Here is a 27,780-nt window from a genome sequence, read left to right as displayed (position 1 = left end):
TGAGGGTTGAGACTGTAGCTCAGTGATACAGTACTTGCCCAGCACACACAAAGCCATGGTGTCCATGCACAGTACCACCGCAATATTTTAAAGGAAGCTGATCATCGTCAATAGTTAGGGATCCCATACAACTCCTAACCCCCGTTACAACTGTGCACAGGTGGGGTATCTTACAGCCAGCACTGTCACTGCTCCCTGAGCAGTGTAAGTCCTTCCTTTGCCCTGGCCAGGCTCAGGCAATTCATGACCTTCTAGTGTTCTTGGTTCTCCTGAGACTACAACTCCTGCTGGCTGCCAGCCCCCGTCACTGAAGGGGAAGTTTGTATTTGAATTTCTTACATTGCTCCTACAGAGATGTCACTTGCCACACTTAACTGAGTCCTTAATACCCTTTATATTTAAGTCCCATCGCGAGCTGACATACAACAGCGAGGAGAAGATGCTCCAATGAGACTGAGGTGGTCCTGTGGACAGTTGTCCGTGGTGAGTGAATTGGTCACACAAGCATCTCCCAGCACTGGTTTTTCTTGTCCCCTCTGAAACCCTCGGCAGTTTCCCTTGCTTCCAGCTGTGCTGTCGACTTCTGAAGATCATTTCCACCACTTCTCTCACTAATGAGTCATGCCGTGCCTCCACATTGTGTCCTCTAACGTGCGTGATTCAGAGGAGGATGGAGAAGTCACCTTGAGCAAACCGAGCCAGTGGGTGCCCACGGAACCTGAGATTCTGTTATTCTAATGAATGTCCAGGCAATCCTGTTGTGCCCTTGCCTGGGTACACTTGGGCTGGCAAAGCTGTAAAACCCTTGATTTGTTTTTGCAAGGAATTATGTGATCGTAATTTTTTTTTTCTGTAATGAATATCCACTCCACACATAACACTCTGTAGGGTACGGCTCTGGCTCCTCACCTCCCTGAACACCCTGGAAGTTCTCCTGTCAGTGTGAAGCCCCAGGATGATCTTTCTGGAGCCACTTTACAAGGCAATTAAACTCATACACCTAGTTGAAACAAAACACACAGCGCTGGGAAAGTGATGGCAGCGGGAGCAGCAACCAGGAGCGAGCTTGCACACACAGGCAGTGACAAGCGCGCCACGTGCACATCTGTGGGTCACATGCACGCCTGGAGGACAGCGACTGTGAATGCTTGAGATTAGAGAATGGGTTCCAATTTTAGAGAGTGCAGAGATGTGAAGAGGCGAAAGGTCGTGCCTCTTAGAATTGGTGCTAAATGCCAAGCCATTCAGCCTTTCCGCTTCTCCTGCTTCTTTCTCAACTTAAAGCATTTTCTCCAGGGACTGATTGTACTGCTGATTTGATGGTGGGTGATTGAATGGTGACTTTGGTTTTTAGGGAGTGAATTATGTGCCCCACCCTGCTCTATTCAGATTTCTGCCTGAGTCTTTGGGGCAGCGCTCACCTAAGAACTAGCTGGAGATTCTCCATCCTGAGGCTGCCTGGCACTTTCCAGGCAAGACGCTTATCAGCTCCCTCAGAAGCCCCTGGATTATATAGCTCTCTGGATACTTCTCTGGCACAGATGGCCTTCTGGGAGCCAGCAAAGTGAGTGTCCTGCTGGGATACAATGCTCCTTGCTTTAGTAATGTGCTGAACCCAGTAAGCGATGATTGCCTGCAGAAAGTCAATGGAGTGCTTTGCAGGGATAAGCCACATGGGTCAGTGATGCCCGGAATTCTCCGGTGAGAGAGGATGCCTGGCTCCAAGGAGACTGAATTGCACTGTGCTTCACACAGCTGGAGGAGGGGAAGCTGGAGTGGCAATTCCGACTAGTTTTATCAGGAATTTTTCTCACCACTGGCCCAGAGCACAATATCACTGGAAAGGGGAGACAACATAAATAAACATGGGAAGAATTTAAATCACTTACATAGCTCCCCAAATATTTTCCATATAGAAACATTTCGGTTTCCAGGGTTTTTTTTCCCAATTGTTTTATTGTTCGAAAATACACAGATAACATTTATTATTGAAACTATTTTTAACTGAACAATTCAGTGATGCAAAAATATTTATAATGTTGTGTAACCATCACCACCATCCACCTTTGTAAAGTTTTTTATCTGATAAACTGACGTCCAAAACCTATTAATAATAGCACCTTTATTTCCCTTTCCCTTTATCCCTGGCAAACATCAGTCCGGTATAATTGTCTTTTCCAAAAGAAAGATTTAGAGAATGAAATAGCTGAATATTTTTATAGATGCTTAGAATTTGGAGGATTGGCATAATCATTGTTTATCTAATTAAGATGTAGTGTGATATTTTAACTTATGCACTGATCTGATCAGGGTAATTAGCAGCTCCCTGTCCTTATCATTTATTTATATCTGGAAACTTGCAAGAGGAACCACTTCCTTCTCGCTTTAACTTCAGAACTCAGGATGCTGCATCTTCAAGGATGACCAGACAAAATTAGTCTGGCTTCAAATTTTTGTAACATGACTAAAACACCCATCTGATTAAGACAGGCTAATCTCAAATAATCTTTCTATTCATTAACTTAAAGTCAACCCAGTAGGAATCTCAGTTGCACCTTCAAAATTGCCTCTGCCATAAATGATCACAATGTGACATTTCATCACAGTTACAAATCTTGCTCACACCCAAGGGGCAAAGACTACATAGGACTTTAAATAAGAGGCAAAATTCGGGGTCCTTGTTAGAGTTCTACCTGCCATATAAAGTAAAGCATATTTATCAATCTAGCAATTTGAGATCTCTGCAAGGTAAATAAATATCAGAGGGCATGTCAGGAAAGGACACCAAAATAAACCCAACTGCTCAAAGCAAGAAGAAAGCTCAGAGAACTATAAGCAAAATATCAAAGGTACAACTCAAAACTGGATGTCAGACAACTTGCTACAAACATGCCTACTCACATGGGGAAGAGCAATCAACATGTGTGGTGGTAGATAGCATAGATACTGAAACATCCATGGTATATGAGGAAACTCAAAAAATTATTATCTCTCTCTCCCTTCTGCCCCATGTACGCACGTGTGTGTGTGTGTGTGTGTGTGTGTGTGTTTGAGACAGGGTATCATGTAGCCAGGTTAGCCTTGGACTCCTTTTCCTCCCTCCTCTACTTCTGAGTATTCTTTTATACTTTTAACTTTGAATTTAATTTGCATTTCTATTTTTCCATGAAGTGTCTTAAGGTTTTATAGAGGATAATATAATTCATTTCAGAACCATCCTGTTCAGGGGTTGGTGGGATGGTGTGGTTAATGTACCTACCATGTAAGCATGCAGACCTGAGTTTGGATGCCCAAGTTACCCATAAAAATTGGGCGTGGCAGTTTGTCCCAACACTGAGATGACTGAGACAGACTAATTCCTAGAGATCATTGGCTTTGCCAGCTTAGCCAATTTGAGAGCTATGGGCTTAGTAATAGACTTTATGTTTTTTATATATATATATATATATATATATATATATATATATATATATATATATATGGTATATATATAGTATAAAGTGTTTGGAAAAGACACCTAATATCAACCTCTGGCCTTCATACCCACATGCACACATGCAAACATGCATCCTCATGTCTATTCGCATGTACCATATAATACACACGTGATGTTTACATTTTTATTATTATTGTATGTGGCCGTGAGTTGTGTGTTGGCTGCAGGACAACTTTGAAGACTCGGCTCTTTCCTTTCCCTTCTACAGTGGTTCTAGCGATCAAAATCTGGTCAGGGGTTTTGTAGCAAGTGCCTTACCTAATGAGTGATGTGGTCTCACATACACGCCTTAAAGGATTTTTGTTTTTAAAGTAACTTTCTAGATAATGTTTTTAAATTTTCCTTAGTGCGGTTTATACCATCCTGACGGTTTTGGCTTCTCCATATTCATTCAACTGGAAACACTTTACAATTTCACATTTGATTTTTTTTTTCTGTCTTAGTTGGTGTTTCTATTCTTGTGAAGAGACACAATGACCACAGCAACTTTTATAAAGGAAAACATTTAATTGGAGCTGGCTTCAGAGGTTTAGTCCATTGTCATCGTGGGAGAAAGGACGGTGGCAGGCAGACATGTTGCTGGAGAGGTAGCTGGGAGTTCTACACCCAAATCGGCAGGTACACAAAGTGGCGTTGGGCCTGGCTTACGCGTGTGAAACATCAAAGCCCACACCCAGTGACCCATTTCCTCCAACAAGGCCGCACCTAGTCCAACAAGGCCACATCTCTTAAATTTTGTCACTCCCTGCGAGCCCAACGGGGACATTTTCGTTCAAACCACCACACCTTCTTTGACCCATTTGTTGTTCCTAAGTTTGTTGTTTGGTTCCCACCATTAAAACGTCTACCAGTCGCTAAAGGTGAGTTTTGGTCTGAGTCCACGCTGGCTAGACAGCACATCTGCATGGGCCTGAATACTTCCAAATTGATTGTCCACTGTTTTACAGCCCAGGATGTGACCTACTTTCCTAAATCCTCTGTGTCCACGTGAAAACTTCATTTTCCTGTTGTTAAATGAAGTGTTTTATAGATGGGAATTATGACTAATTGGTTAATAGTGACTTTCAACCTTTGATACGCTTGCTGACTTTCTCTCAACTTGTTCTAGCATTTGCTGTGAGACAATCAGCCAGCTGCTAAGTATAGTTTGTGATTGGTTGACTCGCTCTGGGTTTCCTAAGACTCTGACATGTGGTGAGAAGCTCTGCCGTGTGTGCGTTGTTTTGTTATACTGGTAATGCCAATACAGCTTTTTTCATTAGCTTTAGCTGAGTGTTCCATTTTATCTTTTACGTCCTGGCCTATTTGTGCTATAATAAAGAACACACACACAAATAGCATTCACTTAAGAGTCTTGTTTTTCAATTTAGTTTGACAGTTTGAACAGATTAGATCACACAGTTAGTGGATAATTGATACGATTAGATTTCAGTCTGTTATCTTGTAAGAACTCCTTCTCTGAGGTCTCACTTGACTTCAGTCCTCAGCACAAACCAGGGTGATGACACCCAGGTCTGTAATCACAGCTCCTCAGAGTAGAACCTGGGGGATCATAGAATGTGTGGTCATCCTCGGTCTTCTCTAGTACCCAGCCGACTTGGGTTAGTTGAGATGCTATCTCCAAATAATTGTTAAATTTTACATCCCATGCCCTTCTAAGTAGCACGAGGTAGGCTCATGCCCCACTGAACTTCCCACCTCCCTGTTACTTCCTCAGTAGTTATTTCAGTTCCTTGGTCCCATGCTAACACAATGCTGGGCTGGAGCCATTCTTCTACTGCTTAATAATGGCTAACACATGAGAGCACTGGGCTGGTGCTTTGCTACAGAACATTAGTGTAGTTGTTCTATATTCTTATAAGGTAGCATTGGTCATCTCTTATTGTGCCTAACCTATGAATTAAACTTCATCACGGTATAGACATATACAGACAGAAGAACTATGAGTCAAGTTTAGTATGATCCCAGGCTTCAGCATCCCCTGGGGGACCGGCAGCGCATCTTCCAAGGACAAGGGAGGACAGCAGCCTGTGTTGTTTGGATGTCCAGTCTCTTCCTTGCCAGCTTTTTCCTGTTCTTCTTTGTTTCATTTTGAATTAACTCAGGGCTGTGTGTGTGTGTGTGTGTGTGTGTGTGTTTTGTTTTTATTTTGTTTATTTTTATTGTTGGTTTCTCAACTGTAAATCTTTGTCTGGGTGTTTTGTGACATAATGTATTTTATAGAGTTTACACTATGGAGTACATACCTCAGATTTATTGTTGCTGGGCTATGGCAATCTACTGCTTCATGTGCAGTGTAAAAGCTAAAATAGAAAATTTTCATCTCTATTATCATATATTTTACTTATATATAAATTATAAGCTCCATAATACATTCCTTTTATTTAAACATTGAATTATTTTATAAAGTGTCTAATAATAAAAAATCTCATATTTGTCATGTAAGTATATTTTAATTTCTTTGTATAGATCCCGCCCAGTATTATTTTCTTGCTGCTAAGATTATTTCCTTCCAAACTTTTTTGTTCTATAGGCTTACTGATGAAGTCTTTCAGTTTTCATGTATTTGAAAACATCTGTAATTACTTTTTTTTCCAGAGTGAATCTTACATGCTGCAATTACCATCCTGTTTAATGTCTAGATTATATTTCTAACCACAATTCCAAACTGTCAAATCCATTGCTTATGTGATATTTAATCTATGACTACTCTCATGGTTTATTTTTCCTTTCGGCCACTGTAGTTATCATCCATGCAAGTTCAATTTGAGTATGGTTTTTGAAATGATCTTTTATCTATACCTACCTTTTTGAATATTCAAAATATTTCAAAACGGTTATAATAACTGTTACAGTGTTGATCTGCAGACTCAATGGGGAGATAGCTAGTGCAGATGCCTTATGTGATGGAACTCTTGGGACATAAGGCCTGGTTGGTACATGTTGGTCCCTGTGGAATGTGGAACTTTAGGGTTTATGACCTAATCTGATTTTTAGTCTGTTTTTTTTCCTGATTCACTAAAATGAAGACACCACGTGTCAAGCTACCACCCCCATCAGTATCTATATCCCATGACTGAGTCAATACCTCCGAGACTGTGAGCCAAAATGAAACTCTCCTCTTTTACCTCTGCCGTGTATGTTGCCACAGCGATAAGAAGAGGATCCATGCCAATGTGCTTGCTGCTGACACTAACACCTCTCAGTTCTGAGTCAGTTTTGACTCATAGACGATCATGTTTTTCTTATACTTTGAATATCTGGTAATAGGGCATTAGATGCCAGGCATTGGGTGACTGGATGCTGAGTGATTTGGTTTCTCTATCTTGGACTTTTCTCTGGAGGCGACTGAGTTATTGAGAAAAAGGTCGAAGCTCTCGAGTACAGACTTGTGAAGTGGATCTGTCTGGAGCCATGTTTGGTCTGGGGGGTGATTATTTCCCACTACCAAGTAATGGACTCTACAGATATTCTTTCTACTATGCCTCAAACTTGATTTTTTTCCCCAATTCGGTGAAGGGGGCTATATTCTTGACTTCTGATTAACAGTGGCTGCTATTATCTAATATAAGCCTTTCAAAGTTCCCCCTTTAGCACTGTATGGTATCTTCATATGCATGAGATGAAGACTCAGCTGATACAAGGGAATGCTTCCACACCTCCAGGCTTCACTCTATGCCCCCATCTCTTCTCTGGCTCTCTTTTCTGGAAACTCTAGCTGTCTGGTCCTTTTGACTTTTACCTCCATCCCCTTACCCTAGGGAGTCCAGCAGCCTCTGCCTGGGTTTCCATCCAGGACAAGAGCGAGTCTCACCTCATTTGGCTCTCATCTTGCCTGGATCTCTGTTATCCATGGCCTGAAAATCAACTCATGAAGGTTCTTGTCTCATACAGTTGACTTTATTTTTATTTGTGTGTGTTAGTGTCAGGCAAAGGGGAAAATCTCTTCTTAGTGCTCCATCCTAGGCAGATGCAGCCTTCTTCAAACAACACATCCTCGTGTGTACTTCACGTGACTCCACAGTTCCTGACTGACAGACAAATGAGACACTGGAAGGCTGATGGTGGGAGCCCGCAGCTAGCCTGTCTCTGTCTTTGTGGACCCCGGTAGGAGGGTACACAGTCCTCGTCTCTTACAAAAGAGATTCTAATAGAATCTTTTCAGCATAGAGCATTACTCGAGGGTAATTGTATTATAAGCACTGCTGGGAATTATAATCGCAATTATGCCAATTTCGGTATTTACTGCCCAGGGTGGCGAGCACTTGAGCAACTAGAATTTATTAAGTGTAGCTACTTACACATTTCTCTGCTTTAGAAACACTACTTCCTATGGTATTTACTTTCAAAATGTCCAATAAGACATATATTCTTACAGAATGCTTTTTGTGCCTATTTTTCTCCAACAGAACAAAAAGGGGAAACGTGCCTCGTGTCTGGTTTTACCCATCTACCGGATAACCAGGCCTCTGGTAGTCCCTGAAAAAGATTTCCGAGAATGTACAACTGTAGCACCAGTGGGCATATGTGCCCATTACAGCAGCTCGTAGGGCTTACAGCTGGGTAAGACGATTGAACTTTTCTTCCTCCAATAGCATAAAGAGAACCTTCCAGTATTATGAAAGCTATTTTGTAGAGATAAAGCTTCCAGATTAGTACCAATTTGATTTCTCCATGTTCCACAACTCAAATATGTGGTGCCCTTCAGCAAGAGCGTCTTACCATCAGGTTTTCTAAGGTTAACCCAGATCTATGGTTATACCCTGAAATGCCTGTTGTGGGGAGAGACTATGGAATTCTACAGATCAACAGCTTGGAAGGAGGTAACCTAAACCTGGTCCTGGGTTTTTATTTGGTAGCTTATGAGATCCCAATGTCTGGCATAGGCGTTGGCCTCTCTATGGTAGGGTAACTCTGACTGAAATTCCTTTGACAAATGTATCTGTCTCTATTTTAGAAAGCTTTTACAGAAACAGGTGTCCATACGGCATTTTCAAAGGTCTTTACTGTTATTCCCATATTCTCCCTCTACCCTACCTTCCCACACTCTACCCTACCTTCCCACACTCATTGAAGCCTTCCTGTTTCACGGTGGAATAATCCTTCTATACACTGTGAATATGTATTACTTTCATTGGTTAATAAGAATCTGAGAGGCCAGTAGCCAGACAGGAAGTGTAGGCAGGACACCAGACACAGAGGACTCTGGGAGGAGAAAGGGTGGCATCAGGAGAGACACCAGCCAACCGCTGAGCAAGCAAGATGAATAGAAAATGAGGTACCAAGCCATGAACCACGTGGCAAAGCATAAACAATAAATATTGGTTAATTTAAATGTATGAGTTAGCTAGTAACAAGCCTGAGCTATTGGCTGAGGCTCGTAGCAATATTAATATTAATAATATTAAGCTATATTAAGCCTCTGTGTTGGTTATCTAGAAGCAGATCCCAGGATAGGAAAATTCTACCTACACTGTTCTATTATTTCTCTTTCTCCTTCACGCTGCCTGTGTTCTATCCTGCCTCCTTTGAAATCTCCTACCATTGCCCTTACTACTTTCTAGACTTCTATGGGTCAGAAAATTTAAAGATTCAAAGCTAGCATGCACATGTGAGAGAGAATACATAGTTTTGTCTTCCTGGATCTGGTTACCTCACCCAGGGCAACTGATACGAGGTCCATCCATTGACATAAAGTTTTCACCATCTCATTTTTGTCTTCTAGATGAACGAAATCCCATTGTGAGGTGTACCACATTTTCATTATCTCTTTGTCCATGGATGGACCTCTAGGCTGTTTTTACTTCCTCTTTCCTATGAACAAAGCAGCAATGAACATGGATGAGAAGGTATTTCCATAGTAGGGTACAGAACCCTTTGGGTGTACATCCAGCAGGGGGATAACTCAATCATATGGTAGATCTGGCTTTACCCTTTGGAGGACCCTTTATACTGTTTTCCACAGGGGGTCACCCTTTTGCCCTCTAACCAGCAAGGATATATGTTCCTCTTTCCCCACATCATGTTTGCTCTTTAGGCTTCACAGTATGCATGATATATCTATCAATTATAAGAAAACACATATGCAATTGGTAAATACATACGATGAACTACAAATATGTCTAAAAGTCTTGCGTGTTATACAATTGATTTGGTTTTGGAAGCCCGTACACAATGGCATATACTATGCAGTCTAAGAATGAGACAGGATGTATTTTTTTTTAATTTTTTCCCTCTTGTGATCCCCTTTTGTCTGAGAAAATTTTTATGTAACTCTGAGTATTTAAGTGTATAAAGTAGATATTCAAAGCAAAGGTTTATTGATAATGAAATACACTTAGAAACAATTACTTGGCATACTTCTAATTTTACCATTCATTAGCGATGGGAGCAAAGCAGCCTACTAATGAGATAGAGGCATGCACTTGCTTTTGCACAAAGAATTAAATTTTGGCTGAGCATTTGATGCTGCCGGAAGCAGAGCATTTTCAATAATTTTCAGAGTTGACTGGTGTTTCAATTTTATAATCATACATACTGACAATGCTGCTTTGCATAAATTCATAGCACAAATGGCAGATGTGTATTCACAGCTACTTCAGAAATTGTTGGAAATTCTATCCTAAATTTAAGCCTTGGACTTTTTATGCAACTCAAGTAAGCCCCCTTAAACAGCAATTTTTGAAGTCAAACATTCCAATAGAATGCATTCTCAAAATATACTAACGTGATACCCACCTGCTAAGGAATGATGGTAAGAAAATATTAAATGTCTCGGTTTTCTGTAATTAAATCACTGTGTTTCTGTAAGAGCAGAAAACAAGCACTAACGTACTGTAAAAATTCTTCACGACATCACATGTGATATCCTAGAATCTGGGCTGAAGGATTCAGACAGCACTGGTTGGCATCGGGTTGCATGAGGCACATTTAGCGTAATGTGAGTAGCAGGTTGTGTGTTCAGAACCCCGACTGCAGGGAAGCTGTGTGCACTAACTGTGCCCAGCCCAGCCAGAAACACTCCAGATTCATTATGGGCTTGAGTCTGAACTTTTAGCTAGTTGTTGGGCTTTCAGAAACAGTTTTGTTGCCAGAATGTTCCCAACACCCACATCGAGTCATGTGACTCACAGTTTCAGGAGTTGGGTCATGGATCACCTAAGTTTCCATAAGTATACTCTTGTGAAAGTTATACAATGGAATCAACTGATGTTGTAATGGTTAAAATGTATCCCATCCTTAAGTGAGTGTTCAGATGTGTTCAGATGTGTCCTGATGTGTTCAGAGTCTCAAACCCCCACAAAGAGTTTTCAAAACCAGAACAAACACGGGAAGGCCAGGAGGAAGATATTGTTAGTAAGTACTATAAACTAACTTTAATGCTTATGGATACAATCACTCTAAGAAAACAAAACTAAACTAAACTAAAATTCCCAGCCTGAACATCCCCATTCCCTTCCTCATCAAGGCCCTTGGGTACCATTTCTAGTAACGCTGTAAACACACAGAAACTCCCTTCTTAAGAGTTTTCCTATGTTTCTTCTCCTCTGCACTTTATTCTCCTCACAGCTACATTGATTTAAAGACATTGGCTGTGTGGCAAGGAATTTTTCATTTTTAACACAAATATTTACAGTTAACAGTCACATTGGAGCTGACAGAAAAACACACCGGGCAAATAATGTTTATGTCAGTCCACAGTATCTCTCTCTCTCTCTCTCTCTCTCTCTTTCTCTCTCTCTCTCTTTCCTTTCTCTCTCTCTCTCTCTCTCTCTCTCTCTCTCTCTTTCTTCTCTCTCTCTCTCTCTCTCTCTCTCTCTCTCTCTCTCTCTCTCTCTCTCTCTCATTTTGTTGTTTTAGTCTCTGTAGCTTTGGAGCCTGTCCTGGAACTAGCTCTTGTAGACCAGGCTGGCCCCGAACTCACAGAGTTCCACCTGCCTCTGCCTCCTGCTGGGATTAAAGGCGAGCGACACCACCGCCTGGCTGGCGTTTATCTTTTTAAGAGAAAGTTTTACTGCAGTGAGGAATTCTCTCTTGGTCTGGCTCCCCTCCTTGTTCGATGTTATCATTCATTTAAGTATGCAGCTTTTTGCCTTTACTTCAAATTTTAGTTTTTCCACTTCCCGTGGCTGTCGTCGGTTTTCTTGGTTGTTGCTATGGTTACATTAGCTCTGTTAGAAAGCAACTGATCTTCTAAGCATAATTCCCAATGTTGAAACTTTCATGAAACGTTAACATTTAGCTTCTCACCAGGTCTAGAATGAAGAGAGGTGGCAAGCAGGTTGGTGTTTCTGCCGCACTGCAGTATGGGAGATGGTCAATGAGAAGATTTGATCCCCGCCCCACCACCACGTTCCCAAATTCAGTGGCTAGAACAGACTACTCCAAAGAACCAACGCAGTGGGAACCTCCCCCAGAGCCTAGGAATGGACAGCTTTGTCAGGCTGCCACTCCAGGTGTGGAATGAACACATTGCTCTTGTCTTTAGATGGGGACAGATTTTAGAAGTCAAGATGTTCTGACGCCTCTGTACGTTCAGGCTGTAGTCCTGGCTGAGGCACATGCTGGGACACTTATGTCACGCTTTGACCTGAGCCCATATAGAGAGAACAGTCCCTGACGCCCTGAATGTCACCCTACTCTCCTTGTACTGGAGAAAAGGAAAAGAAGAAGAAGAATTGAATCCTGGCCAGTTAATAATGCAGCCCATTGGTTTGTGCCAAAGACATTGAATCTGAGATTGATGTCTGTTCCCAACGAGGATCTGTGCCTTCAGGAAATGCAACGGCCCCTGCACCTCACACACCGTTTGTCTTTTAAGGCTCAGCTACCTTGAAGTCTCCTCTCTATACCAGGGGCAACATCCCAAATTAGTCTTCATTCAGAAATTACCTCCGATGGAAGCGTTTTCCTCCCTGGGAAAACGTTCAACCTATTTAACTGGAGAGGAGCTGTTGCCAAGAAGTCAGCCTGGAGGATGACAGTAATTAAATGATGGTAATATTTAGGCTCCTGCAGGTGTAACAAAGGAGCCTTTCTTTGTCTCGGGTGGGGACATCTTGCTGGTGTCTGGGAAAGGAAGGAAGCAGGGGTGGGGGAGCCCTTGTGAGGGTGTGAGAAAGGAGAAGAAGGGCAGGGGAAGGTGGTTCCTGTGGGTGAAGGGAGAGAATGACGACGTCACCAGGGGGTGACAGAGACTTAATGCTCATCAGAGATGGGCCCTGTGGTGTTCCATCCCAAGACATTAGAAGAGGTGAGAGATGGAGCAAAGCCATTCTCCTTGTTAAATGGTTTACTGTCTGTGGAGGATGGACAAGGAGGGGTGGAGGCTTTCAGAAGGGAGAAGGCAGGGTGTATTTGAGCAAGTCTCCCGCTGGAAGCATAGTCTGTAGCAGCCTTCAGCTGTGGCCCCTTTTCACATTCTTGTCTTACTGAGAAGAAAGGCCTTGGAGATGGAAATTTAAGGCCTACTAAAAAGCCTTGTCTTTCTAGCCATGCCAGTCTCTAAACAATCACCCACCCATTAGAAAGGAAAGCTGCCCCCCTGTCAGGCAGCTTGCCCACCAGCCTGCATATCCCCGTGTGTATCAAGAAGGCAATGCCCACCCCAAGGGCCTGGATGTGGGAGCAGATCCCAGCTGTTTCATCGGCTGCTGTGTGTATTGGTCTCAAAAGTCAGGTTGATGCAGAATTCATAGTGATGGATACATCCTGCGAATCTCCTAAATAATGACATTTGTGTCACTTCCTTAAGCTAAAGAAGCCATGTCATCTGTTTGGCTCGACAAAGGGATAGGTTGAATGTGCAGCTTCCAGCTCAGGGCCAGGGTTCCAAGCCTGTGGGAAGAATTTGCATGCTTCCGTCATTCCTGCCTGAACGGGAAGAGTTCCATGCAGGCTCTAGTCCCAGATCAACCTCTCCGCGCACTGCTGAACTTGAACTCCAGCTAAGGCAGTTTGAACCTTGGCGAGTCTCTGTGGAGTCGAAACCTGTTAGGGTAGGAGAAAGGATCAAGCCAGGGGCAGGAGAAAAACAGAGAGGACTTAGACCATGGCATCTTCCCCTACTGAAGAAAAGCAAATTTGACATGGGGTGGCTTTCACATCGAGAGCTGCCTGCCTTTGAAGTGGAATAGGGAAGGAGTGGGTAACTCCTGAAGGAAGGTGAGGGGAGGGAATATGAGGGAGCCTTATCTTGCTCCCAGGCCTCTTATTTGTTTGTTTGTTTGTTTGTTTTTTAAAGTCCCAGGTTCAGTTTTATTTCCTAATACAAGTCCAGTCTCTGGAACACTGAAAGGAGCTGTTCCAAAGCTTAATTAAAACACAATTTACAAATAATTAATATCTTCTGAAAAGCACCTCCAAGTTCAGAATCAAAAAATACGTACATAATTTGTTTGTTTATTTAATTTTAAGGTTAAGACATATTCATTGTAGAAAACACACAAGGATCTTATGATGGAATTTGCATCCTAATAACAAGGTTAAAAGATAAAAAGCCCTAGTCTTTTGGAGGATTTCAGTGTTTAGTTGTAATTATACATCCTGCTTTTTCCCTCCTAGCAGTTATTTTGAGGGCATTTTCCAAGAACATTGCATCATCTGCAAAATCTTGCCCTTTTCAAAAGTAGCTGAGTCATATTCCACAGCGTGCATCACCTGCAGGCTGTTTGAGCATTTCCTGACGCTAGGTATTTAGATCAGCGTGGCTTCTTCTTTGCCATTTTAGACAAGAAAAAACTCCAATGCTTGCTGTTTATGTGCAAGTAGGACTGCTAAATTTATTCTTGGTGTGCTTCTACAGCCTAGCAGGCAGAGTATCACCCTGGGCAGGCTATAGCATCCATCGGGTGGCTGGGTATCTTTGTATGTGTTTGTAGTATCTGTCCATGTATGAGTATATGGTGTCTCTGGTGTTTGTGCATGTAGTGCCTGCGTGTTTGTGTGTCTCTGTGTGTTTGTGTAGGGTGCCTCTGTGTTTGTGTTTGGTATTTGGGTATTTGTGTTGTCTGGGTGTGTTTGTAGTGTCTATGTGTCCCTGTGTGTGGTATCTGTATGTTTATGTATGGCACCTCTGTATTTGTGGTGTCTATGTTTGTGTGTCTGGAATCATATGGAGGTTCCCAAGGGGGAGAAGGCACTATGACCTTGTCTCAGGGAGTCCCTTGTAGTTTGGATTTCTGGTTTCTGATCATCTAGATCCTAGAACCAATTTGCCCAGTAGCTGTGGTCACGCACAGGTGAGCAGTGGGTCCCTATTATAAGATACTTGTTGGCTGGCTTGCCAACAGTTCCTGGAGCTATAGGGAGGATGTAGACATAGGGAGGTCTAAGATTCTGTCATTTCCTCAAATTTCTAGGAGAGAGTTTCCTTAGTTCTTTGGAGAAAAGTAAATGTTCAGTTTTCTCTCTCTTCTGCTGCTTTCCCCAGGAACATCTAAGTGAAAGACCATAAGAGTTCTCCATGGTCCTGTGGAGAAAGACCCTAAGACCACAAAGGAAAGACTGGCTATGGATCCAGGAATGGGAAGTCAAAACACAGGTGGCATCTGCCCCCTGGTGCTAACTTCAAGTTGGCCACAATCACTGAGTCAAGTGAGGATAACACACTGACCTGGCTTCACGCACCCTCATCACATGCCTTTCTAATCAGTGTTCAGAGTCTGAGACTCTGACTGTTGACAGGCAATGGGACATCTCTATCACTGGGAAGTGCCATCTCTCAGTAAACAGGGACAGATTAACAATGGAGTTTGCGTGTCCCCATGTTAGTTGAGTCAAGTTCCTCACAGTTTGAAGCTAGGGCAGTAGGGCTCAGGGCCGCGTCTGAATGCGGCAAAGGCACCCCGGGGCCACCTGGTAACCACTTGTGACCTTCTCCACCTTCTTGTTGTACCCCTGTGAACTTGGTGCTGCTATTTGTGTGCCACTTTCCCTCTGACCAGCTCTAGCAAAGCCAGGGATTTGGGCAGGCCACACATAGACATGATGTCACCTCCCTTGAAATTGTGTATCAATTCTCTGACCTTTGTGCCAATGTCAACAGAAATCCAATCTTTATTTGGAGTCTTCCATGTGTTCATGACTGCTTCTTTTGTGTGCATGTGTGTACATGTTCATGTGTATGTGTGTGTAAGCCAAGTTTGACACCAAATGTCTTCCTCAATCACACAATGTTCTTTTTTATGAGCATATTTGTTTAGGAGGCCATCCTACTACAGGGTGACCTCATTATAATTAATTATAACTTCAATGATTCTATTTCCAAATAAGGTACATTCTGCAATACTGAGGACTGGGCTTCAGTCTATGAAATTTAAAAGAATATAGTTGGGCAATGAATGACACCCTTGCTGATCATAGAGGGCATCCCTATATTTGTATTTAAATATGGAATTTTGAATAAGAAATTTAAATAGGAAAGATCTAAATAGCCAGCTATTAGGAACTCAGACTCCATATTCCAGGGGGTAAATAATAACTTCCTTGTGCATAGATGATGCTTATATGGACCTGTGATGACAGAGAGAGAGCCTGGGCCTGGCATGGGCTTTTGAAACCTCAAAGCCTACCCCTAGTGATATACTTCCTCCAACAAGGCCACACCTCTTAATTCTTCTCCAATAATGTCAATCCCTGATGACAAAGCATCCAGACATCAGAACCTCTGGGGGTGTTATTCTCCATTAAACCAGCACGACTAAGGAAAAGTTTTTCCCACCTCCAAGATGTGTATATATTTACTATTTGGAGAGAGAATCCATGGGGTTTATTGTCGGGCTCTGTGACCAATCCCTCTTTCCTCGCTGGGGATGAAACCGTCATCCAAAAAGGGGACTATGAAGGGCTAAGATTGCATCATAAAAGGGAAAGAAGTTGGCGAACTTGGGCAGAAGTGTAAATACGAACCCTTGATCTTTGCACTCACCAAACAAATCAAGTCAAAATTCCTGGGTGGGGGTGTAGCTCAGTGATGGAGTGCTTGCCTAACCTGTGCATGGCCCCAGCCTTTATTCCTCACTGTCCAAAGTGTATAATATGTATCTTACCTCTCTGTCTTCTTAATACCACACCTCTTCTCTCTTTCCTGCTGGCTGCTTTTCCGTGTCTCCTCCCTACCTCAAGGTTTTCCCTATTGTTGGGAGGGAGGAGGAAGGCGGTTTCACCTGTATATTATTGGGGTGGTGGGCGAGGGAAGTTTCAGCTGAGTGTAATTTGGGGAGGAGGTGACATTACTAGGTGTAGTGGCATTGCCTCATGGGACTTTCACCACTGCCCTGGAACCAACATTCTCAGGACACCGCCCATCAGAAACTGGAGGTGGACCGACAAGGAGTCAGACCAGTGCAGCCGCACCCTAGCCTATTCCCCCAGGAAGATGTGGGAAGAAGGACCCGAGTACAAAGGGCTGTGTGCGCATCTGGGAGCTGGAAGGCCAGAGGCTTGAGGAGGGGAAGGAGGGTGAGGCAGCTGTGACTCACACTGAAAGAATTGGGGTGTTGGATCTTATACATTGTCAAGGGCTGGAAAACAAACTTGGATGACCTCAGATTTAGCTAATGGGAACACTGGTTTCCTTTATGAAGTGCAGCCAAATTCATTTAATTTCTACTTCAGCGTTGTCAGCCAGTATTTTTCGGTTCTTATGGTAAAGCCCCGCCCCAGCTCTTTTGGTCACCTTTGGAGTTTCCCAGCAGCCCCTTTAAAAGGCTTTATCCAGTGGCAATGTCTTCATTCAGCAAGGCACCTGGATATTTATACCACTCCTAAGCATGTTTTCCACCTTCTTTCAGGGGAATAAAGGAAAATAACGGACCGTCATCCTTGCAGCGCCGGCTTATTGTCCCGTGTTTCCAGCACCGTGGTGTATATATGTTCCGCTCTCTGACAATCTGCCCCTAGGTTTACCTGTCCACCAACCATTCCTCCAAGCCCAGGGACGCCATTCATTAGCAGCGCAGTGGGAGGAACTCAGTAACAGCACAAAAGGCAAGCGGAGTCTTTGTTAGCCCTCCTGGCTGCGCTGCGTCATAATTATGGTTTTATACAGCCTCCGAATTCCTTTTGTTCCCTTAGGCGACAGCGCAGAAAGCAAACGTTTCTCTCATTTTTATGTGCTTCGGTGTTCAAACATGCACAGACCCTGCGAGCTGACAGTTACTAGTGAGTAAAGGACAGTTTATTATCTAACCCAGTTATTGTGACCGTGTTTCATATCACGACAGGACAGTTGTGCCGTGCCTCTTCCACGGAGGCTGTAGAAGGAACACATCTCCGTAGTTTGAGAACCGGGATGCCGTGAGGGTTCCTGGCTGGCTGCCATTTTCCCTCTCCTGCTCCCATCTACCCCCCCACCCTGATGAATATTCAGCCTGCATCCTTCAACCAGGAGTTTGAATAGGATGCTTCCTGTTTTTCATACTAAAGACCGACTGTTGTCCTGGGTGAAAGGGATTGTTTATGAGAATTTGCAGCTGGGAATTCCTGTGTATTATGGCTTTTTGTTTGTTTGTTTCGAATTATGACCCCAGTCCTGAAGACAACATATATTTCACAGTTTCAAATAATGTCTTGTCTGTGTGTCCAGATTGCTTACTGCTATCTGTATCGCAGGAATTTAAAGTCTGTCTACCTCTCCTATCTCTTTGTAGCAGTTCAAAAGACAGACACTGGGTCTTATTAATTTCGTTTTTCAGGGTGTCTACCACAATGGTCAGATCAAAACAAATGCTAAGTCACAGTTGTCGGATGATTAGACATTTCTAACAGTAGTGTCTAGAGAGGCAATCTTAACCATGCATCATTAAACTTCGGCTAAAGGAAGGGGAAGGCGAGATAAAGCTTTAGTGTGCTTTTTCTTTTTTCTTTCTTTCTTTTTGGCAAAGCTTTGATTACACCAGCATATTACAGGGATTTGGGGGTTTTTTGTTTGTTTGTTTGTTTTGTTTGTTGTTGTTCCAACAGTGGGCTTTCCTGTGCTTTGCCCAGTGTTTCTTACAAGTGGACTCGCTTGTGGCGACTCTGCAGATGATGCTCGCAGAGTTTGCTGTGCGGCCGGCAGATTGCTAGGAGAAGGTGTGAGGCACACCCTTCCTAGTCTTCCCGGATGGAGTGGACCAGTACAGAAAGCTGACAGTCGAGTGGTGGTTTTGTTGTTTTACAGGCCATGTATGGGTGAAAGCCTGTTTGAAAGTGAATGCTGAATGTTTAAGACATGTCACTGTTTGGTGGATGATTTAGACTTCTCGGGAGGAAACGTCTGGAGGCCTTTCAAAGCTGAAAGGAGATCAGGGACTTAGCTGAACTGCTCTGATGGTGTTTGCCTTTGTCATCAGGGAGAGGAGCTATAAACACCTCGGTATTTTCTTAGCGGCCAGTTCTTTTAAAAAGTTCAAATGCACATTGCAAACATCACTTCATGAATCCTTAAGAGATACAATTAGCATTTACCAACACACTTTAGAGGCTTCCTGCCTACCAAGGAATGAATCCCCACAGCTGCCCACGCCCTCACCCCCACCCTGTCTCAAGCCCCGCCTTCCAGTTACAAAGAATGATTACCGGTTTTAGCTTCCCATGAAATCTCTTGCCTCCAGGCCTTGAGTACACAGGTCTTGCTAACACAAACACTTCTCCAGTGTCCATCTGTCCCTCCCCACTCCGGGCCCTCCTCTGTGTACAGGAATGCTAACCTCCTCTCTTAGTAACGGCTTCCTGATTCCTACCCCTGTTGTTGCTTTTCCAGAGAAACTAAGAATTCCCAGCACAAACATTTTCAGTATAGCTGCTGCTTTTCTGGTTATTTTAGACATGAATCGGAAAAGTGTGAGTTCGAGGTTGCCCTCTTGGGTGCTCATCTGTGTTTCTCTGTTTAGATGTTTGAGTTGGTATGCTGTCAGAAGTAGCTGCCAAAACAGCTTAGGAGATGCCAGGAAGAGCTTGGCCACCATCTTGACTGGTTACTTAGTCTACTTTTGTTAGACTACCTTAACCCTCCAAGGAAAACGTACACCACACTGCCACCCTGAACTAGCTTTTTGTGACACACCTATTAGTAGATTGGTCATACTAAGATTCATTACAAGAAATTACTGGAAATTCGCATGACTTTTCTGATTATAACCAACACTCTTTTTAATGTAATATCACTTAAAATAAGGGTCGTGGAAAACCTGGGGAGTCTTTCAGCTAAAATAAGCTTGTTTGTGACAGTGATGTTTTAGTTGCACTAAGTTAATTTATTATACTTAATAACGTTTAAAGCAGTAGAGAGTCAAAGGACTAGATGCAGAGGACCATTCCACCGTCAGTATGAAAATAATACCCCAGAAGTTCCGTGTTCCTATCTATATGGAGGGAAGCAGAAGTATTAGCAACTACTTCATGGGGTGACTGGGAAGCAGGTGGAGTTTACGCACTATTTTTGTGTCACCAAATATCAGGCAGAAACAATTCACAAAAAGGAAATATTTATTTTGACTCTCTGTTTCAGAGGCTTTGTCTGCTGTGGCTGGATCCATTGATTTGGAGCCCAAGGCATGGCAGAACATCTTGGCAGCAGACAGTGTAGAACAGGTCTGTTTAACTCATAGTAGCCACAAAGCACAGAAATACAGGTTTCCAGAGGGGCTAGGGAAAGATCTATCTGTTGCAGAAAACTTGTTTAACCACACAGGGATGTGTTTCATTTGTTTAATTGTGTAAAGATGTGTTGTTGTTTGCCTTGCCTGCCTAAGACACCTGATTGGTCTAATTAAAAGCTGAATGGCCTTTAGCCGGAAGGAGGTATAGGTGGAACTTCTGGGCAGGGAGAGTAAGTAGGAGCTGTCTTTATTTGGGAGCTGGTTGGCGGCTCCCAAGAAAAACATCAACATTTATCCTCCAAGGACATTCTCCCAGGGACCTACTTCCTCCAACTAGGACTAATTTCCTCCCTCTTATCACCTCCCAATAATATCATCATTTGTGTGTATGAACCCAAAGGGTTTATCCATTCATTAGGTCCAAGCCCCTAAACAGTCTCTAGAAACACCCTCACAGATACACCTAGAGCTACGTTTTACTAAACTCCTAGGCATTTCTTAGTTTTGTCATGTTGATACTTAAGATTCACCACCACAAGGTATTAAATTAAGTTCTTTCTCTCTCTCTCTCTCTCTCTCTCTCTCTCTCTCTCTGTGTGTGTGTGTGTGTGTGTGTGTGTGTGTGTGTGTGTGTGTGTGTGTGTTTATAGTGTTACATAGGCCTCAAATTAAGCGCTCAGCAAAGGTTAGCTATTTCCTTATTGTAGACACTAGAGGTGCCCTCTCCACTTGCACACTGGTCAAATTAACCTCTAGCGGGTATCTCGGAAGTGACAGCAGTTACTTGACAGTGAACTAATTTCCTGCATTGTTAGAAAGATAGACTGAACCTCAAAAGTCTCACCCACGGCTACCTGTTGGTAGGGGTAGAGCTTCTTCAAAGTTTGAAGCCCAGTGTGGATTAGACTTGCCCCCACCCTCCGCCTCCTTGTGGTGTCTTCTGTTTGCTCCTCACTGTGACTGGAATGGCCACCTCCTCCCCTCAGGCTGTGAACTTGCATCCTTAGGTCCTCAAGCCCGCTTATCTTGCCCATCCCAGGAATGTTTTGTTGGATGGAGCATGCAGATGCCAACAAGCCTTTTCAAAGCAAACAGATGAGAAAATAGCTACAGAATTCTAAATTTTAAATTGACTTTTCTTTTATTTTTATGATCACGATGAAAGTGTGAGACGGGAAGAACCACACTTTCTTCTTAAAAAGTCCCCAAAACAGCCGGTACGGCCGTGAGCTTTTACACAGTACACAGCTCCTATTTTAAGTATCAATTCAAGCCCTTGATGCCATTGTCTTCTTTATGGGTTGCTGCTAGCAAAATTGGTCTACTAACTGGCATTATTTGAGTCTTAGTGACCAAAGCCTTGGCGGGCAAACTTCTAAAAACTCTTCTGCATATGACAAAGTAGAGAAGGTCTCATAGATACAGTTTTGTTACCTCTTTAAGAATATGCACAAGTCACAGATAACTGAGCACTGTTTCCTGGGTTTTATTGTGCTGGGAAGGGGCACACTGGAGACTGAGCCCAGGTTCTCACCCATATGCAATGCACACTATAAATGAGTTATAACACCAGCTCAGTTTTATCTTGTTTATTTTTGACAGTTACCTACCAAAAGTATCTTTTGATCCCAAATGGGAAACTGTTTTGATGTCTCCTCAGTGACCTCCTCACCACATACCAGCTTAGAGTCTCTATTCCCTAGCTGTCATCTTGGTCTCTTGGCATTTCATCTACCATCCCAGAGAACCCTGCTCTGGGAGTGAAAACAGTCTTGGTTCTCCAGAGCTGTAGATTTGGCGCAATGGTTAAGAACAGAGGACCGAAGCTTTGGCAGGATCCCAGTACCCATCTTGGCTGGCGAACAACTGCCTGTAACTCCAGCTTCAGGGGCATCCAACAACTCTGGCCTCCGGGGCACCTGTACTCATGGGAATATACCCATACATAGTTATACACACATACATGTAACTAAGATAAATCTCCTTGAAAAATCTGGATTCTCCTTTCGCCTATACCATTCATTTGAAAGAATTGAGAAGGAAAGAAAGTTGGTTGGCAGCTGACCCCACAGCTGCCTGAACTCTATGGTGCTGGATCTCATTTCTCCATGCATCTACTAAAGACCTTGACTTTCCCTAGGTGGGATTTAAACATGCTCCGAGCTGTACCAGTCCCTCATCTACTTGTGGGAAAAATGGAAGAGGTCTAAAGAGTTTATATTCCCCTAGAACAAAGAGATTCTGATTCTTAAAAATTCCATCCTGTGAGAACTATTAAAATCCATCCCGTATAAATATGTGACTTAGATAACATCATGTGCCTATTCAGATGGTAAACTGTAGGTATTATAATTTATAATGTGATAACTGTTTCCTGGGACATGCCCTCACTCCGTTACCCTGGAAACAATTATAATCACATTCATAGAAAGAGAGCCCTGAACGTCATGTACTTGGAAGTTCCTGACGCTGCTCAGCAATAGTTTGTCCCCAGGAGGAGTCCATCGAACCAGGCATGCTGAATGGCGGTGAAGAACTTGACCTCTCTTCTTAGTGACATTTAAGTTTTCTTATTAAATATGGCTATTGTCAGAATGATTTTTTTTGCAACAAATTTGAAATCAGGGTGTTCAGTTTCGCAACTACATAAAGGATGCAATCAATTTGTTCCTAGTTTAAGGCATATTTCCAATGTATACAAACTTAACTAAGTTAATGAATTTTGAGATCTTGAAGATAATCCATAATACTTAAATAGAAGATTTGAGTTAACTTGCAACTAAACCACTTCTTAGAAGTTTTTTTTTTCACCCCTTGTAGGATGATCATATTGTTTGTTGGAGGTACAGAAAAGGTAATGGAAACAGTTAACATGAATGGACGATTCCCAATCAGTCATCAGTAACATAAAGTCAAAGGTTTTTCTTCTTTGCAGGGGTGGAATGGTGATTAATGGAAATGATCCATAGAAATAACTTTGAAACGTGCTTGGGACATAAATGGGTCTGAGAAAACCTGAGGTGGTATTATCACCATTAACAGTAAACAGGCTTGAACTGATGAACAGTGTGAACACATGTTACAGTCTTGGGTCTCACTTTCCTCCCTAGGTTCTGGTGAGGTTCTCATCCTTTTCCCTCCAGTTCCTTCTTTCAAGGCAGTGCTGGGTACCGGTCTAACAGATGTATGAGCAAGACCTAAAGTCAAAGTTCCCCTTCCTACAAAGGCCACTTTTTTGGAGCCATTTCTATTCTAATTTTTTAATATTTCACTAACATTTCAGGATGACAGGATCATCGACATTGAGAGGACTGCTGGGACTCAAGAAAAATCAGAAGAAAAATTAAACAAAGTACTGGGTTTGGAGAGATGGATCTGTGGGCTTGGCCTGAGATCTGGTCTCCAGAACCCATGTAAAAGCCAGATGTGCTAGGCAATAGATACCTAGATGCAGTAGATGCACTAGACGCAGTAGATGCACTAGACGCAGTAGATGCACTAGATGCAGTAGATGCACTAGACGCAGTAGATGCACTTGATGCAGCAGATGCACTAGATGCAGTAGATGCACTAGACGCAGTAGATGCACTAGACGCAGTAGATGCACTAGACGCAGTAGATGCACTAGATGCAGTAGATGCACTAGATGCACTAGATTGCTAGATGCAGTAGATGCACTAGATGTACTAGATGCAGTAGCATGAGCGCCTGTGGTGTCCAGAGGGTCACACGGCAGCTTCATATGGCTCTATAGATGCCCTGTCTCAGACAAGGTGTGTAGGAGAGGGCTGATTCCTAAGAGTTGCCCTCTGACCTCCACATCTGTGCATACACATGTGTACTCCCCACCTCATCACACAACTCCACATCTGTGCATACACGTGTGTACTCCCCCCACCTCATCATACAACTCCACATCTGAACATACACATGTGTACTTCCCCCACCTCATCACACACCTCCACATCTGTGCATACACATGTGTACTCACCACCCAATCACACAGCTCCACATCTGCGCATACACATATGTACTCACCACCTAATCACATACCTCCGCATCTGTGCATGCACATGTTTATTCCCCGCCCCATCACACAGCGCCGCATCTGTGCATACACATGTGTACTCCCCACCCCATCACACACAAACAAAAAAGAAAGGAAAACATATTGTTGACAAAATGAGCATGTGAAAATACGAATAAATAAACACTAGACAATGGAAAGTGTCTAGATGTTTGCATTCTGAAAACATGGGACCACTCATTTCCTGAGCAACTGTTTCTAAGGGCAAAGGTGAGTCCCCAGAATTGCACTTCTTCCCTTCGTCCTTTTGGGGTGAGAAACAGAGCTTTGCTCTCCAATCACTTTTCAGTTCAAACATTAGCCTCTCCTGTGACTGTCACTCCAAAAATGTCTTCTAACACTTATGAGACTTCGTTTTTGCTTTGACAAGAATATGGTTTGTCCCAAGCAAATCTCAAGTCAAAATTCAAGCCCCAGTATAAAGGATAAGACAAGGCCTACAGTTTGACAGGTGACCAGTCCAAATGCAAAAATTTCCCCTCCCCTCAATAAAAAGTCTATGCAAATTTAGATCACATCCCCTAGGTCAATTACTGAGCACAGATACATGGGGTATACAAAAGGCACTGTGTGGGCCCCAAAGTGCATGGGCTGAAAAGTGCTGCCCTAAAACAAAAGCACATCCTTTAATTAATTCTACTTATCTTAAAATTTCAAATGCTGTTAGAGAAATGGATGGTGGAAGGCTTCCTGAAAAAGCTTCCCAAATATTTTGAAACTTTTAAAACTAGAATCTAAAATAGTATAGAGTTGGGATTAAGGGCGTTTGCCACCCCTGCCAGGCTAGTTTGGGAGCTTTAAGATATTTGTTTGGGAAAAGCTTATTGGAGGGAAATGTATGACCCATTTGGGACTTGGAATTATTTGCTTTCTAAAACACAGTCCAAACGAACTGGACTGGAAATCCATTAATTTATGGGGCTATAGTGAAAGTATTCGGCACCATGTTTGTACAGAGAGAAAACAGAAAAACTATCGTTTAGAATGTGACTCCAAATTAAGGCTTGTGTGATAAAACGTGGTGAAGTGGCCTGCCCCGCCCCCCGACTTAGTCTGGCGCATAGTTGAGATTCATGCGGTGTTGCCAGCGAGTCTAGAGGTTATGACCATGCTCGGGGAGGGGAGGAGGACGGGCCTAGTCCAGGCGCCTTGTTCCTAATCCAGTGGCTCTGACAAGCAACAAGCCGCGCTAATTTAAGCAGGATGTCCCTTCAGTTTGCCTCGGTGTGCATAACTCCGTGACAACATGATCACAGATAGAGCAGACTATACACGCAGGAGTTGCGTTTTACAGAGAAGACGAAGCATCCAGCAGAGGCTTCGACTTTCTTTCACACTGACCACTTTTTGTATTTTTACAGAGGAGGAATTCTAGACCGGAGCAAACGGTGCAACCCAATCTTGTATTGTCTTGGAGGAAATTAACCAGGGAATTGATTCACTCTTGACCGTGACATTCCAGGAATCTCTCAAGCGGGTCGAAGGGATGAGTGCTTTCTGAGGGGAATTTTAGCTACCAGATATGGGCTTCGCAGAAAGGAGATGCAGACGCTGTGTGCATGGTCCCCTTTGGTTACATTCCTCCTGTCTTCCCTGTGTGATGCATGATCTATACATTTCGGAAATTTAAGTGATTTCAGTGATATTTCAAGAGCCTGTTCGTCATGAGTGACAGCTGAGGAGAAGGCTCAGAAATTCGGTTGTGCAAAAGAATTCGACCATATGCCGGAGGATCTTGCTGTGTCCCAGGATGCACTTAGGAAGGCTGAATGTTCAGCTCACCTCTTAAATGCAGAAAGATTTACCATCCCACCACTGTCTGGCTATAAGTCAGACACATCCGGTTTCAGTCAGCCAGAACATCATTACTGCACTTTGTTCTTTAGCCAAACTATTCTCCATCAGTGTAAGGAGAGAGCCGTGAAATGGGTCCTGGGAGAAAGAAACGTGAGGCAAAAGTTTGTAAATTAAGGTTTTGGTCAGCATACAAAGACATGGATTTCACTATGATGTTTTCATATGTATAAAAACTAACAATTTTTATTTTTATAAGATTTTTATTAAAAAAAGACCAGATAAATGCGTAAGGACATGTTGTTCACCATGATTCCATCATCAGGACGGGAGGAGAAACTGTGTGTGGGGACATTTTATGCATACGAAGACAGTTCATTTCCAATGATAACTTATCAAAGCACTCTACACAAATAAAAACTCATCCACAGTGGTTAAAAAGACTCATGGATCTTGCAGAGAACTGGGCTTTGGCTCTTAGCACCCACATGGCAATCACAGTGGCCTGTAACTCCAGTTCCAGGGTGTCTGACGCCCTCTTCTGGCCTTCATGGGATCATGCACGCAGGTGGTGTACATAAACTCATGCAGGATCATCTACACTCAAGGGGGTAAAAATAAATCTTATTTTAAAAGGTGGGTTAATTTTGGCTTGTTCTGAAACAGCATGTTCATTATAACAAAATGAAGGACAATTTCAGAATTTTAGGAACAAAAGATGGTCTAAACACATACATGGGTTTAATTTTTTTTCAATTCTCCAGTGAAATAACAAAACAATGTAAAGATTCTACTAGTAAAAGAAAACAAAACAACAACAACAACAAAGATTCTACTAGTTATTCAAGTCTAGAGCTAGTTCCCAAAGGCTGTGTGTGTGTGTGTGTGTGTGTGTATGCATTTCTATACATCTTATGATGACACAAGCATTTTTGTGTTTTCTGGAATATTCTTTTGAGTACGCACGGTTCTGAAGGATACCTTCTTCCTTCTCCCTACGGAGTATGTTTATTGCCTATTATACGTGATCCAGACGTCTTAATCTCAGAGTTTCTCCCCTAGGACTCAATCCATTGCATATGGAGGAGACGCCTAATCCTTTCCATCACTCTCTGGGACGTGAGCATCAGCATCAGAAAGTTCTAGTGCCCCAGCTACAGGGTATGAAGGTAATCAAACCCTCTGTCTCTAAGCAGGACTCTCACAGTTTATGTCCCCAGTCACGACACCCTGGTAGGCTATGGTGTTTACTTTTAAGTAGAAGACAATCAGAGGCTCTTCGAACTCTTTGAAGTCTTGCTACCATGGATAGAAAGCAGCAGAGGCATGGTTTCCTAGCAGAGGAGGATTCTTGTAGGGAAAAGAATGTGACTTGGGGAAGGTCCACGAAAGTTTGGAGTGAACCTATTAGCTGCTACTTCCTTTGTTTTCTCTTTTACAGACCTCCATCTGATTTTACTTTATTTAGTGTTTCTGTTGAAGAAATTTTAGTGACATTCATTTGTGTGTGAGTGTATGAATGCTGAGGCATGCGTGCCATGCTGTACCAAAATCCTTGGATCTTCTTCAAGAGCATCATGTATTTATTCTTAAGGGATGAGCCACCTCTCCAGCACCTTGGTATGTTTCAGTAATAAACCCACTAAATTTGTGAAGATAGTTTCTCCAGACTCTTAGAGAGCAGCCTTTCTGCTCTGGGAAAGGGCTTCAAAGTTCCTGTACCTGACCATCATGGAGGGGAAATGGCTAGAGTTTGGTAACCAGATATTTGTTGATAAAGAATTCCTTAAACCCCCAAAACTCATGAAGAAGCACCAGGG

General features: G+C 42.9%; 1 long non-coding RNA gene across 1 annotated transcript; it reads left to right on the top strand.

Annotated features, from left to right (window-relative positions):
- The first annotated feature begins 6,521 nt into the window (after positions 1-6,521).
- Positions 6,522-17,644, top strand: LOC125414540 (uncharacterized). The gene is made up of 4 exons (XR_007236293.3): positions 6,522-6,633; positions 7,906-8,059; positions 9,222-9,345; positions 11,750-17,644. It is a non-coding gene; the product is annotated as an uncharacterized LOC125414540 (long non-coding RNA).
- The last annotated feature ends 10,136 nt before the right edge of the window (positions 17,645-27,780 follow it).

This window comes from Myodes glareolus, chromosome 23, assembly GCF_982192425.1.
Source record: "Myodes glareolus chromosome 23, mMyoGla1.1, whole genome shotgun sequence".
Lineage (NCBI taxonomy): Eukaryota > Metazoa > Chordata > Mammalia > Rodentia > Cricetidae > Myodes > Myodes glareolus.
Note: the sequence above shows the minus strand (reverse complement) of the source record. Positions and strands in the feature narration are given on the sequence as shown.